Source organism: Lichenostomus cassidix, chromosome 11 (genome assembly GCF_008360975.1).
Source record: "Lichenostomus cassidix isolate B80296 chromosome 11, HeHo_3.0, whole genome shotgun sequence".
NCBI lineage: Eukaryota > Metazoa > Chordata > Aves > Passeriformes > Meliphagidae > Lichenostomus > Lichenostomus cassidix.
The window spans coordinates 15,422,457-15,437,723 of record NC_139492.1 but is presented as its reverse complement, the minus strand read 5'-3'; the positions used below and the strand labels follow the sequence as shown (position 1 = coordinate 15,437,723).

Genomic DNA, 15,267 nt, shown 5'->3' with positions numbered 1-15,267 from the left:
CATTTAACTCATGTTATGAAATCTGCCTCTATATCTGGCAATGATTTCAAAATTTCCTGAGTTCTCTGTTTAAACTATAACAGAACTCCCAAGCACAAACTGTCACTGAAGGGGAGCTAAAGTTATAGTATGTTATGCTTAGGTAAAAAATATTAACAGAATATTTTAATTGTTTAGGCAGAGCAGACACAAAGTGATGATGTGCACATTTTCCAAAGTTGTGTTAGCATTTACTTTTGTATTCCATACTGATGATCAGCCTCTCCCTTTGTTCCCTGTCTCCCAAAGAATTTGTCTGATGTGTTTCTGAAATGCATTTCATCTCATGCAGATGACACACACTGATTCTGCTGGTCTAAATTTTTCACTCTTGGTTTGGGTTTTTTTTTGGTATTAAATGCCAACTGCATGAGGAGCTGGGGCTCTTCTCCCCCTCTGCTCCCAGAAAACCACTCCATGTCCTGTGATGGTTTTTCCAAAGGGCTGTGATCCTCCCAGCTGACCACTCACCCATGACCAGCTATCCCACTTGCACCTCTTCTAAACTAGGTGGTTTTGAAGTGCTTTTCTCTTTTCCCTTTGGGGTATGAAAATCAAATCCTGGATGTGGGGCTTATGTGTGATTCCTGCACAGGTAGGATTGGAATATTTTAATTTGTCTGAATTAAACATTAAAAGCAGCTCAACTTGTGGTTTTTCTGCCAGGAAGCACGGTCACCTCTATAGGCCTGGTACTGAAGCTGACAGGGGCTTGAATTATTGTTGTAAAAGATTTTTAGATGTTCTGTAATTTTATATAAATTTCCTTTCAAACTTGGAAAATTTCCTTTCCAACCTTACCAAGTTTTAAAATGAGAAAGTGAATTTTTATCGTCCTGTTGCAATGGAAAGGTTGAATTATTGTCACATGAATGACTTCAGTAAGAGGAAAAGTTAAGTAAATAATGGAATTTTAAAATTCTGTTTTATTCTATGAAGTCCTTAGGAAGCATTACAACTTCAAAAAATGCAGCAAATAAAGATGTTTACACTTAGTTATATTGATTCTTTGCTTCTTTCCTTTCTACTCCTTAAAAAAACCAAAAAAACCCTACCACAAAACACTGATTTAGGCAAAAGCTGTTTCCATCATATTATTTTTTTCCAAGGTAAAGACTCAGTGCCTAGACTTTTAAACAAGTGCTTTACCCTTGAAAATTAAAATAAAATATTTTCATGTAATCAGTAAATTTTGTTGTGAAACTTTACAGCAGCTATATTAAACGATAAGAATAACTACTATTTTGAAATTCTGAACATCTCATAATTAGACCAGCCTTTAAGAAATATTCAGAGTTAAGGCACATTAGAATGTATTCCACAACATGGAGACAGCCCTGACAAAGAAACATTATTCTTAGATTTACAATTAATTACCCTTATGTCTATACCTTGCATTCAATTTGCATATCTTAAAAGTGCTGTAAATTTCATAGCACTCCCTTGTTATTTAAGATCATTCTGCTTTAGTAAAAGTTTCCACAGTGATAACTTTCTCTTGATTATGTAGTTGTGAGGTCAATAAATTTGGCTTTACTTGGCTCTACAATGTTATAATTTTTCTTTTGTTTTGTGTTGTTTTTCATTATTTTGCTCCTTGTTCCTCCTGCCCTCTCATTTATAATCCCCTGAAGAACCAGTAGATAGAGAAGTCTGGCTGGAAGACGAAGTGAGTGGTCAGATCCTCAGATGTTATCTTTTTCCCAGAACGCACTGGTACTGGGTGTCTGACATGTTCTATACATCTTTCTAGTGTCAACCCCATTAAACAAATGCAACTTGATGTATAGCTCTCAAGAAATGAAATTTCATGCGATGAATTTGCTCTGCACCAGCCCATGTTCTCCCTCTCTCTCCCCAGTTCTGTTCCACTTCGGGAGTTATTTTGTGTGTTCTTGATTTCAAGCATAATTCTACATGGTGACTGTTCATAATTTTGTACCCTGAGATTTGTCAGTGTTTTCTGGTATTTAAAGAAATATCCATGTTTTGTGCTCCCAACCTGGTGCTTTTTAAACAAGGAACTCTTCTGGCTAAGGTGTGGTGCACTCAGGAGGTTGGTCAGGATGTTTAATTTGGTCAGATACATGTGTGGATTTTCTCTAAATGTTAGGCATGTTGCAGCATGTTTGCTGTAAATTCCATAGTCTTCTGAGGGTAATTATATATAAATGTGCTAGACCTGTGTTTTATGCTCTAATTCAAGGCTAACACAAAATCCTGTAAGCCAGAAGGACATTGAATGCTTTGTCAGAATAGTAAATATTACTCTCATACTTCTCCCTCCCCTTTTTTTAACCCCCTTCAGCTTAAAAGAATTTTAAAAAGAAATATGTTTTCAAACTAAAATAAACCTTCTCTAATGAGACTATATATTATTTACAGGAAAGTGCCACTAAACTCAATTAGTACTGGTCTCACCACTGGGTAGAATTGAAGTTGTTGAATTTTTTTTTAATGTAGTTCATTGAAGTCATTACTGAATCTGGGGCAATATTCTATTTTTAATCAATTTAAAAAGTATAATGTATGAGAAAACAGCAACACCCTGTATGGATTTTTGTAGATTTGCTACTGCAAAAAATACACAAATGCATAAAGTTTATGCCCATCTTTCTTTTACTCAGAAAAATTGTTTGAATGTTACTTTAAACAGGTAATTCCTCATTGCCACCCTCTGTATTATTAATTGGTAGCTTATTAGAGTTATTTAAAAAGTTATTATTGCAGTTTCTTTCATTTAATATTTTATTGTATAACACTATTATTTAAAACTACTTTGCTGGATAACAGCAGCCATCCAAAACATTGTCTGTTGCTCAGAAACAGAAATAATAAAATAATGGAAAGCAGAGCTATTGTGTTAAACTAATGACTGGTTATACTTCATATATTAAACAAAACCTCAGAGTACAGTACTTTGAAATGCTTTCTTATTGAGGGATCCAATAATTGTGAACTTTAAAGCTGAATATGTGTTTTTAAAATGGAAGAATCTGTCTTTTTTCCCTTGGGACATGGTGTTGAAGTCACAGGAAAGAACAGGGTGCAAGATTTAACAGATATGTTCATCTCTGCTTTTGAATTTCTCTCAGGCCTTTTAATATATAAATAATTTTGAAAAACTAAAGTAACCACTTTTAACCTTATTTTAATGGGCCTGATACAAGCAAGTGTTGAATATGGCACTATTCTATTGGATTATAATATAACATTCCTATTAAAATGATTTTTAAAAACCTTCCCAAAATTCCAATAACATTATTTCATGGAATATAACATGGTAGTGGAGATTAGCTAGCCCTAGAATACCTTGGCAAAAGTGTTCAAGTAGCAAGAGTTTTTCTAGTCTTATGTCCTATATACATCTGTTAAATTACTCAGAGATCTCATTAAATAAAGCTAATGTACTTGTAAAACAGTAGGGAGAGACAGTATATCATTGTAACTGTTAGAAAGAGCCATTCTGGCAAGGAGGGAGCCAGGAAGGCTTGGTGTATGCTGGTCAGTGGAGATGTTTCTAGGCCATAAATCTTGGCCCTTTCCTGCCTAGTTATTGTGTATTTCTTTAGGTGAGAGATTGATTGTAGCAATGGAAGATGAATTTGCCCATAGACCCTTTCTTTTTTTCTGTATACTCCTGATGCCTCGCCAAGGTGATAATGCCTTTTTTTTTTTCCCTGCAATCATTTGTTTCAGATTAAAAGCGTGAAACTGCATGGGGAAACACAAGAAGGCTTGTCTCTGCAGACAGGCAAAGGTGAGGGCATGAAGATGTATAACTGTCCCAGGTGGGAGAAGAGTACAGTTTACCCCCTCGGGATTTGAAACAGGTCTGTCTGAAGGAGAATGAAACAGGGTAAAAATTGAGAAAGAACCCTGGCATTTCTTTATTGTGCATTTTGAGGATGGTATTTTAATTTTTTTTTAAAGTATCACTGTGTTATGCAACTAAAATATTTAGTGCTGCTAAAATGTTCTTTACCTGCCTGTTTACTGATGGGCAAACGGCTCAAGAACTGTCCTCTCTGTGTGTCCTGCCCTGCTGTTTGTGCACAGACTGAACAGGGGATGATTTCCAGGAATATATGTAGATGCTGAATTTATAAGGATCAATATAGTCACAAATGTTGTACAACATGTCAGGATATCATAAAAAGCAGGCAGTTCTATGTAAAATACTAGCTTAATCTCAGAGATTTTAAAGCCTCATTAAAATGTGGATAAAGTCCATATAAGGAATGGCAGCATTCAAAAGGTTGAAGTTGTATATCTGTGGTGCAGAAGTTTTAACCATTACATTTGAATGTCAGTCGACTCATTTGATCTCAGTTGATATTAATGAGTAACGAGTTAAGATGATGGGATGCATCATATGCACCTTATAACCCATAGGATTTGTTGTTTAAGGTTTGGGGTGTGTGACATAAAAACTTGTCCCTTGATTTTTGAAATCTGAGGTTCTAAAATAGAGATGACGACACGAGCATGTCGTAGCAATGAAATTTTACATCCCAGGACTTCCAGGCAAACTTTGTAAGTTCTCCTAGGAAAAGACCTCAGTGTTAAATTGGGCAGAAAGGAGGGGTGGTTGAGTGGCCTTTCCTGGTGCCAGAGGGGCAATGAGAGAGAGATTGTAGCTGGGGTAGGAATAGAATAGAACAGACACCTTCAAAAACAAGAAGCTGTGTCTGCAGCTGCCAGCAACTTTAGCACTGAAATTTGCAAATATCCAGGTTTTGCATGTCCATGGAATTTTGCTGTTCCAGCTTTGCAGATAGTTTTTTTCTTCACTAAAAGGTTGTGTTTGCTCCCACTTGCAGTGCTGTTTGCCAGATTTGTGGCACTCTGATAGCATGTTGTACACATCTGCTTGGCAAAGTTATCTGGTGGGGAGAAATTGGAGGATTCTGAGCATTTTTTCATGGAGAAACTTTGAAAGTCAAGCAAATACTTTTATCTTGACCTTTCTGCAAGGCTGCCCCATATTCACTAGTTGTCAGCACATGTTTGTCTGGAGTCATTCGTCACTGCCATCCGTCACTCCTCTGCCATTCCCATCAGTCCCATTATCTGGGATCAGGAGAGAGCTGAGGATGTAGCCTGAAGGATCATTAAACCTCAGCTTCCAGGTACTGCAGGTAGTCCAGGTGGTCTGTTGTTATTTATAATAAAGAAACAACACAGCAGAACTGCCTGGCAGTGGCCCATGAGGCCCAGGGAAAGGACGGGCTGAGGGATGTCAGCACTGAAGGACAGCTAAAAGTGGACTTTCTTTCTCCCACACTGTAAGCAGAGAGGATTTATTGAACATCTGTTCAGTACATGGCTGGGAAGATTGATTAATTTAATTGCTCACACTTTGCTTAAGTAACATTTGAATACTTAATGTCAGGTTTGAAGGATATTACAACGTTTACTCGCACACCTTTTTAAAGAGGCAGAATTTCTCATTGCTTTTTGTGTCTTTCAAGGAAGTTGAAATGCATCCTGGAATTTACTTTGCCCAGAGGTCTGGGAAAACTGGAATATGTTGGAAAAGCTGCTTGCTCTCATAAATGCAAGTAGATATTTTTTGTGTTTTACTCACTGTGGTAAATCATCAATGTAATGAGGTGGGATTATCCTCACTGAATGGTGGTAATTTTCCTTCTGGTACCCAGGATAAAGGCAATTCAGCATATTACATATTTCTGTACCCTTTAACATAATATCATTGTCACATTGAAGGAGTAGATGAGTTAAAGCCACAATAATTTATTGCATTTTCTATTCAGAAAGGGTACTTGGGAAGAAATTCCTGAGATCCTCTTGAGGAATCCCACCCATGTACCAGGGGACAAACATTAAACAATGAAACATTTCGTGTTGCTTATTTCTATACGTTTTGTCTACATCTGATAGTTTCTCATCTGTGTAGCTCTGAAAAGTTTATCTGATCAAAGTCAGATCAAAAATTATAAAATCCAGCTGAAAGTGTTAACAGGCACTTGAGAGTATTTGGCACAAAACCTAAACCTTGAGCAAATACACCACAGTTCACCATACTTTTAGAGTAGCAAATGTTGGTCTTATTGCCTGTGTGTCTGCAGCAATGTCTGTGACTCCTAGCAAATGCTTATTGTTTCAAGATAAAGGTGAAGCTCCTTGTTTCACAGTGGTGCAGAACTACCTTTACATTTGTCACCATCAGACATTAAACTGAGAAAAAGCAGACTGATAGAGAAGAGTGTGTGTGCAAAGACTGATTCTATATGATTTTTTTCCGTCCAAAAAGTGGTGGTTTTTTTGCTCATCCTCTGTGCTCTAGTAAAGATGTTCTTTGATCTCTTAGTACAGCAGTTCATTTTAAGTCTGATATACAGTCAGATATTCTATTAGATACAAGATCTTTAACTATTTGTCTTACTTTGTGTGTAAATTGCTTTGGAACTGTTAGCCCAATAAATAGTAAATGATGCTGACTTACACAGCCATGTATTTTTATTGTCTAAGATACCATATATAATGTTCTCACAACAATGCTTAACTCTGAGAGGGTAGGGATTAAACACTGCTACATGACTAATTTACTGCCTTACAACATAAAAAGCAAAGCTTGGAGAGAAAGGCCTCATACGAGGCTGCATAAAGCAGAGCAATAGTATCATGTAGTGGTACTTAATAATGGCACTGGCATTTTGTTAGCATCTCTACAAGAAAAAAATTGTTCTTAGAGAAGGATAATCTACAGTCAAATCTGATTGAAGTCAAAAGAAACATTGGCTGATTTCTTTGAAAGATGCCCGTCTGTCCCTGAATTTGACTGTACACAATACATCCTGCAACAACGAGTCAGATTGTCAAGGCCAGAACCAGGTGCCTATGTTACTTGTATCCTTCTACATCAGTCATACTGTAGGGAGCAGACAATTAATTCTGGAGCAAAATTGAAAGTCAGAGGCAGAGTGTGAAAGAACAGAATGACAATAATAAAGTGCCCCTGCCTCACATTAATCTCCCTCACTTCAGGGCTGTCAGAGGCGGCCTGGCGGTGACTAATGCCAAGCTTTGCATACAGTGGTCACAGACATGAGCAGCATGCTCCCTTTACAGCATCCGCGATTCGCTTTGTTGAGTTTTTGACTCCTGCGGAATCATTGGAAAAACATCGCCGCTGGTCAGAGGGAGCAGGACGAAGTTCCTTCATCATACACCTATTGATCGATGGGCAGCATTCCCAGGCTTGGCTTCAAAAGAAGGGGAAAGGGAAAAAAAAGGGAAAGGAAAAAAAGGAGCAATGAAAAGAAAAAAGGAATCCTGACAAATGCACGGAGATTAAACTAACTTTTTGAAGGGATGAGCTCAGCAGATAAGGGTTAATAAGTTTATCTTTGAGTAAGTGCATATCATGTGCAAGTCCAAGCATCAAGACAAAATGATCTTACACCTCTGTAGACACACTAATCCATTAACATTGCAAAAGACTTTGATGCACGTTTGGGAATTGTGTTCCATTGATTTTATTGTCATCTTTTTGCACAAATAGTAAATAGGGTAACATTTAAGGAACAGTGTAATTATTCCCAAAAAGCAAGACATCAATGTAAAGTTTATTGTTGTAGACCAGACATTTTGACAGGAATACTGTAATATCCCAGAGGTGTCACTGGGTTACTGAAAAGGTTAAAAATTGGTGCATTGTGTCGGAGAAGAAAGGCAGTAACAACAAACAGCATTCAAAAAATCACAGGCACTTCTGTAAGAAAGTGGAAATGTGTCATGTAACAACATACAGCTTCTGTAAGTGGATTGCTGCACCAGGGAAGAAAGTGAAACACACCTAATGAAAATGCTTCCTCCACTGCCAGCGTTTCAAGGCTCGCTCTCATTATTGAGGTTGCAAAAGCAACTTTCCTCTCAGGTTTCTCCTTTTATTGTATCTGAACCCCACACATGCTGTATTGTGGAGTTTGGTAGGGCTGTGTCTGAAAATTGCATTTATCTTCTCTGGTAGTTGTGGGAGAAAATTCCCACGTGAGACTTTATTTGCCAAACTCGGCTGTTTTTTCCTCACTGGCCATGTGTATGTATCCTAAATCAGGAGGACAATAGTGTTTTTTATAGAGTGCTATTTGACAAGGAGAAAAGTACTTGCAGTCTGGTGTTATAGTTGACCAGCGGAGCAGCATTCATTAGAATCTGAATGAGAAGAGGGAAGGGATATACAGCAATTTATGGTATGTAACCAAGAGCAACATGTTTTATGTTTAAGTATATTGTTTAGCATTCTAGAGGACTAGGAAAGAAGCACATAGGTCCCCTTGTATACTGAATATAGTATGTCATTGGATCAGGATTAAAATGTATTTACAGTGACATTTTGAGCCTTGTACACTGTCAAGAACTGTAGGGTTTGATTTCTTTTTCTAGGCAAATTTATTTCCATTAATAGCTCCCAAATCCTAGTTCTGACTTGAAACATTTTCTTAGCATTTCCAATAGTTTTTTCAAGCTACTCAGGGGGATATGCAATTGTCTTTACTTCAAGAAGCAAACAGCAAGTGTGGAAAGTGTCTGTCGTGGAGGCATCAGTATGGCTTGAATTTGGGAACCTAAACACAACTCTTTAGTGCTTGTTTGTGCCAAGGGAGGAAATCTGCTATCTGGCAGCAGTGACTTTTACCCTGTGCTTGCATTAGCCCTTTCATGTGCTGCAAAACATATTTTACAAGCATTATACAAAAGCATGAGATGAAATATGCATATGGAATGTGCCAGACATCTCCAAGAGTACTGAGATGAATACACTTAACAATATGTCAGTCCCTCACCTTTGGGCTCCCTTTCCATGTTCTAAATTCTAGGGGTTTTAAATCCAAAGCAGTTGATGGCAGGGGTGGTGTTTTGGGAGGCTGGTGAAGCCACCTTTCGTTTGTGCAGTCCCTGGAGGTTGTCATTCAGGCTCCTGGCAGGAAGAAGCTTTCAGTTTCACCCACATAATGCCACTGCTTCCTTCACCAGCGAGCTTAGACCTAACTCTTCTGGTCTGTTCATGGATAGTCCTCTTCTCTGGTTCCACAGGCTGTGAAATCCCAGACTGACTTCAACTGCAGACCAGCCACTAATAAAGGATGATTATGGCATTCCCTGCTTTGTATCCAATGCCTTTGGGGGTTTTTAAAAGGAAGTGGGGATCTGTTTTCCAGAGCCCTCTAAGGTGTGTATGTAGCATGGTGGCTCTACAAGTTCTTGGAGGAGCCACAGCTAGGAGCTTTCACTCAAAATGCACTGTTCCAAAGTTTTGAATAAATAATTGGTGTGTGAATCCTGCATCCTCAGCTGACCTAGATGTGGTACATCTAATTATGTCAAGGCTGCACATTTTTAAATGCCTTTTTTTTTTTTTTGTCAATACATTTATTCTGTTTCTGTTTAATTGGTTGGGGGACAAAAGTGATTTCTTTATGTTTTTCTTTGTTTTTATAGGGTTGTAAGGTGTCTGACTTTCTTACTCCTCTAATACAGGAAAATCTTGGTTTTGTTTTACAGAAACTGTGAACAACTTGTGTATAAATGGAAAAATTGCACTTCAGTTGCTCAAGAAAACTAGCACTGGTATACAGAAGACAATGAACGAATCCTTTTTTCCGCATGTTCATAGAACACCTGAGCTCTGCTGACCTTAAACCACTCTCAGTCTAGGAAGCTGTGAGAAACTATTCCTGAACTTCCCACTGAAGGTGTACCAACTTGCAGGATGATACACAGTGCTTTTGGCTCCTGATGGGACATACTGCTGGTTCCACGTCCGTAAAATCTGGAGAGAATTCAGGGCACACAGACTGGCTTCCCTTCAGCCAAGAAGCCTGAATTCTATTCTCCAGATTGGAAGATTAAGAGTTGCTTAGCTGCCCAGATTGCATTCCCACTTCTATGCACAAAATTGGCCCTTACTATATTTATATAATTTTGAAACAGAGAAATTAATGCAGTCTCTAAAATCTTGTCCATTAGGAAACATTTAAAGAGAAGTTCTATAAAAATTGGGGGAATTAACACATTTGCAAATAAGTGTGACATGTTAATAATCATAAAACAAATTCGGGAAAAGTTGTATTCCTTCAGGGAGAGTTCTCACTTTGCCATGCACATCCAGCTCATATGGGCACTATTTTGGTGCAATCATAAAAAAGCAGGAGCCCTTTTCCATAGTTGGGAATTGCTCCCCATATTTGTGACGTGGATGATATTTCTTATCTAAAGTGGTTTCTCACAATGGCCTGTTCACTGCTCTGTGTCATATTTTCCTGCTTTCAGGGAGATGTGTGAGCTCCTTTGCACATTGCCAGCTTTTGAAGGAAAGGTGAAGCTTCCCCTCAGGTATCATTAATATGCTTTATTGCTTGTGGTACAAATAAGGGGAATGTCCCATGATCTTAGTGGAAACAGGGAGTTCTCCTAACTCTGTTTCAACCACTTGTAGCAGTTTTTTCTTCAGGCCCTTCAGTGTTGTTTTGCAAGCATCAGTGACCACCCTGTGCTGGACTTTGCTCTGATTAGAAAACAATGAAGAATAGAGAAACCCTGAATTACTAAATATTTGTCCAATAAGATGGCAGTTCTTAGGATAATGCAGGAGGGGAGGGACCTCACCTAGGACAGTCTCCAACTCAAGATGTTCTATCAGTATTTATGACTGTTCTTATTTAAGTACTCTAAAATGCTGAACCTGGCTCTGACTCTCCATTCACCAGAGCTGTGGGCAGCAGGGTTCATTTTAATAGTGAGCACTTAAATGTCTGTCCAATCTGCCTGTGAAGGTTACATTCAATTTCCTGTCAACTTAGAGTTTTTGTTGGGTATAAATACAGCAAAGACAGACTTGTGTTCTCACTCAGCTCTGAAAGCTTTCATTTTGTTTGACAACATTTTATACTGAGCTTGGCTCATTCTCTCACAAGGAGAAAGTATGCAAACTTTACATAGAAGTGGGCAGAAGATTTGGCTACATTTGTTTGCTATAGCAAACACCAACTCACAGAAAGGCAAACATTATACTGATTTTGTTAAAACTTGAAGAGGAAAACATGTCTAGTGCCCAGTATGGAATTCTGGATCAAAATGGCAAAGGAAAATGCAGAAGGAACTGCAGTTTGAGGCCCAGAGTATTTACATGGATATTGCCTATTAGGATTTCTCATCTTGTTTACTCCCATCTCTCTCTCAGTCTTGTGAATTCAGCTTTCTCCAGGTGAAATATTTTGAAATTTCAGATGCTTTTTGTCTTGGAAGAAAAAAGCCAGTTTTGTTTCCATCTGAACCATATCTTGATACAAAACCTCACCTCACATGGGCTCAAGTTCTGCTTCCAGAGCAGCAGCATGTGGCCATGCTGGTTTGATGACCCCATGCCAACCCTGGAACACAGTGGAGGAGACTGCTTAGAACATTTAGTGCCACTCTGGAGTGAATTGCAGAGCCCAGGCCCTGCACTGACACATTTCCATCCATCCCCTGCAATGCATGTGGCAGCAGTATTCCATCTGTTTCTAATGAGGCATAGCGGGGGAGGAAATCTTATGCATAAACATCTCCCACATCACTTAGGATTCCATTGAAGAACATCTTTGCTACAGGATTTGTTTGTGACAAAGATTTTTAGCTAGTTGTTTATTGTAATACCTGTGGATGTCGAACAGAAGAGATTAGCCACATCCTAAACCTGGCAATCTCCTTGGCTGAAATTCTTCCTGTGTTTTGAGAGCCAATTCTTGCCTATATTCTCCAAAGCACAGATGATAATTTTGTATGTACCTATTCTATTATAGGGGTGAGGGAGCTGTAGCTAGATTTAACTCTAAACAAAGAGCAAGCTGTTCTTTATTTAATTCCCATTATAAACAAGTTATAGCAAAATATAAATGGAGGGCGAAACAAAGGAACAAAAACTACCACTTTGCATAGGCTTTCTTTTAAAATGTGTGTTTCTTTGTACAGGGGAGCACTGCAATGCTTTTTTAGAGGGAAATAGTCTACTGTGATGTGTATTAAATAGAATTTTGATAGACAGAATAAGCTTCAATCCAGTTCTAAACTATAGATTTTCAAGCAGATTGATGCAACAAATTGTTAGCAAATAGCAGTTTGCAATTTGATGCTAATTAGACATAAGGCAAATATGTGCCATGACAAATTAGCAGCAAACCATACTGAAAAGGATTAGCAAGAGCTGGCACAGAGACTGCTCGATTTTGCATACTTCCTTGTCTTAGTCTAGGAGGTCTGAGCCAGTTTTCCTTCTCTGTAAATAGGAAACCAGAGCAGAGATCACAGGCATGCTAGAATGCCTTTAATTGCATATTTGAAATGTTTTAACTCTCTCTTAATCCCATGGAGGCTTTTCTCCATACCACCAGCTTTATTATCCTGGGAGATGATCAAGTACTTTATCCATTTAATATTATAACTAAATACATTATGAGGTAAGTAACTCACAGGGTTATTTACTTTAGCAAGTCTATTGTACTTATAGATTTCAGAAAAAGCCCTATTCTTATTCAAAACACCTTTGCTTAGCTTCCTGAAAATGTGGTTTTCAGCAGATTTAATTATTCATTTCATTAATAAATTAATTTTTGCTAGAGGATTATCACATTTCTTTATTGATGTGCACAATGCCATTGTAGTAGTTAGTGTGGATCAAACTCATCACCATATCCAGATGAGATAATGCAGTTGTGTTTTCAAACCAGAGAGAAGCAGGAGGTAATTTCTAAGCCAGTTCTTCAGAGCTGTGCCTGAATACCTGAATACCAACACAGCTGTAGGTATGACTTCAGAACTAAAGCAAAAACTGCTCTTGCATCTTTAAAGGGTGACATAATTTCATTAGGTTCAAGCGTGCTAAACAAAAACCACAGTAAAAATACCTGGTTATTTAATTTAAGATGCTTATTCTTTATGTGGCTGTTAGTTTAGTTTTTTAAAGGAAGAGTTTCTGAGGTAAACCATCACATTCCCCAGGCTTTCAATTCATATTTGCTGGTGTGTGCTTCAGTTTGGATATGTAAAATGACATGTTTATACTTCAAGGAATCATTGGGTAGATCAGAGGTTCTTAAAGATGGTTTCTCTTTCAAATCTGAGTTTCTAGGGCGTACAAGACATTTAACTTACTAGGCTGATGGTTGTTGTCTAAAATTATATACATATATTACATTCCCAACATTCCTGTGTCTATATATGGATCAAAAAGATTGTTAGAAATAGTTCAAAGGTGCTAAAACATTATGTAGTTAGATGTAAACACACATTTCGGTTACCAAAATAAATGAAGTGGGAAAATAAAAGGATATTATGCACAAAAGATTGTTCTTTCATAAGCCTTAGAGGGAATTCCTCAGACAATTTAAACCATGATCAGTAACAAGTTTTGCCACAGCACTGTCTTCCCACATAAACAGTATGATAACACACTATTAAGGATTTACAAAAAGGTAATGAAAGTAGTTGTGCTGTTTGAAAAGAAGAAAGAGAAAACTCCAGGCTCTTCCTGCACTTTCTGAAGGCATTTATATATTATTCACATAAAAGGCACTGTCCTGTAAAAGGCTCTGTGTGCTCTGCGGCCTGCAGAAGGAGTTTCTAGCATTGCCAGGCTGTCTCACTGAACCTTTCCCTGCTCCCTTTTGCCAATATTTCTGCCCACTTGCCACATCACATCAGAAATTCAGGCAACAATCTTTATGCTGGTGCAAAATCTTTGAAAAGTTAATTGATTGCCCTCTGGGCACAAAGCTTTATTTCCTTTTTGTTCTCCATGCATTCGTGGTGAGCTCTTGGTAGGCAGTTACTTGCCTGTATTGAAGAGTTCAGCCAACCCATCAGCTGGTAAATGTAGACTGCAAATAAAACCAGTTAAAAGGGATGTTAAGAATTTTAGGATTACATTGCGTATAAATGGTTGTAATTTCCAAAGGGAAATTCATTTCTAGTCAAGCCTTTTCCCATGGTATCTTCACTCACAAAAGCATCACAAATTTTCTGTCCCAATGCAGCTCCCAAACACCCTCACTGCTCCATCCACTGGCAGCTTTCCTGGCAATGCCTAAGCAGATTTTACATTTTCCTGTAGGTACAGTGTCAGCCCAGATATTGCCTCTCAGAGCTTTGCTTCTCATGGCTGCTCTGGCAAATCTTTTGGAGACAAAAAGGTTGTTTTTTGGAGGCAAAAAGATGTTCCAAATCTGCACTGTGCTGGGGATTGGGTCAGGCAGCACCCATGGGCTTGGAGCAGGTTGGGAATCTCCTCTGAGGATTCTCCCTGCTTGCCTTATCTCCAGCTCTAGGTAGGCTTTTAAATTTTTTTTTAATTTTTTTTTTTTTTTTTTTTTTGGGGACTAGGCTTGAATTTTGCTCTTCTGGTTTCTCCCAAATGGCTTTTGGGGAATTACAAAGTGGTTGAATGCAGATATGTTTCTAATTAAGGAAGAAATAAAAGCATGGGGTAGGAAAGAAATACTTAATGAAAGCTACATAAATTTCTTAAAGTGTTAGAAAACAGCACAAACACATCCACAAAAAACCCCAAAAAACCAGAAAATCAAAACAACCACAAAAACAAGAACAAAAAAAAAAAACAAACCAAAACCAAAAAACCAAAACCAGCCCTGCCCCTGCAAACTTATAAAGACCAACCAACCAAAAAAAAAACCCAACAAAAAAAAACACCTCACAGTCCCCCCCCAAAAAAACCCCCAAACAAACAAAAAAATACCCCCATAAAAACGAAAACACTACTTTTATGGCTTTGTGTAGATTATTTCCTCTGCCTTGGGAAAAGGTAGTCAATGTTAGGTTAGAGCAAATTCATCCTGATAAAGCACACATATTTTTTGACAAATGCATTATCTCTTTAGATTATGGGATTAATAAGATACATTGTCCTCAGGAAAATATGTGCACTCATGGAGAACCTCATTGACACTGCTGCAGAGAGGTGAGTTCAAAAGGCCAGATACTAAAAACAGGTTTTTGAGGCTGTGCAGGCAAATTTTTTATTTGAAACCCATGTAAGTTTGCATTTGCATGACTCATAGTGGGTGACTGTACACTTAGCTAAGTTATTTGCACATTTATTTTGTGTGCAGATATGAGCGAAAAATGCAGATGTGCCACAAATTTGACTTCCTAACGCCTGTTGGTTTCTGTTGCATGTGGGGATGAGAATCCCAGGAGGGCTGTGGC

At 38.1% G+C, this 15,267-nt stretch overlaps 1 long non-coding RNA gene across 11 annotated transcripts in view; it reads left to right on the top strand.

The window, feature by feature from the left end:
* The window catches only part of LOC146432372 (uncharacterized), a 255,293-nt gene that overhangs the window by 194,173 nt on the left and 45,853 nt on the right, over positions 1–15,267 (top strand). For 4 of the 11 annotated variants that reach the window (XR_014854572.1, XR_014854577.1, XR_014854568.1 and 1 more), the window contains 3 exons: positions 12,774–12,844; positions 14,156–14,369; positions 14,940–15,019. This is a non-coding gene — a long non-coding RNA (uncharacterized LOC146432372). Of the gene's footprint in view, positions 1–3,738; positions 3,800–5,513; positions 6,466–9,643; positions 12,504–12,773; positions 12,845–14,155; positions 14,370–14,939; positions 15,020–15,267 lie in introns of those variants that run through there. The other 7 variants (XR_014854575.1, XR_014854576.1, XR_014854574.1 and 4 more) reach the window with 6 other exon arrangements.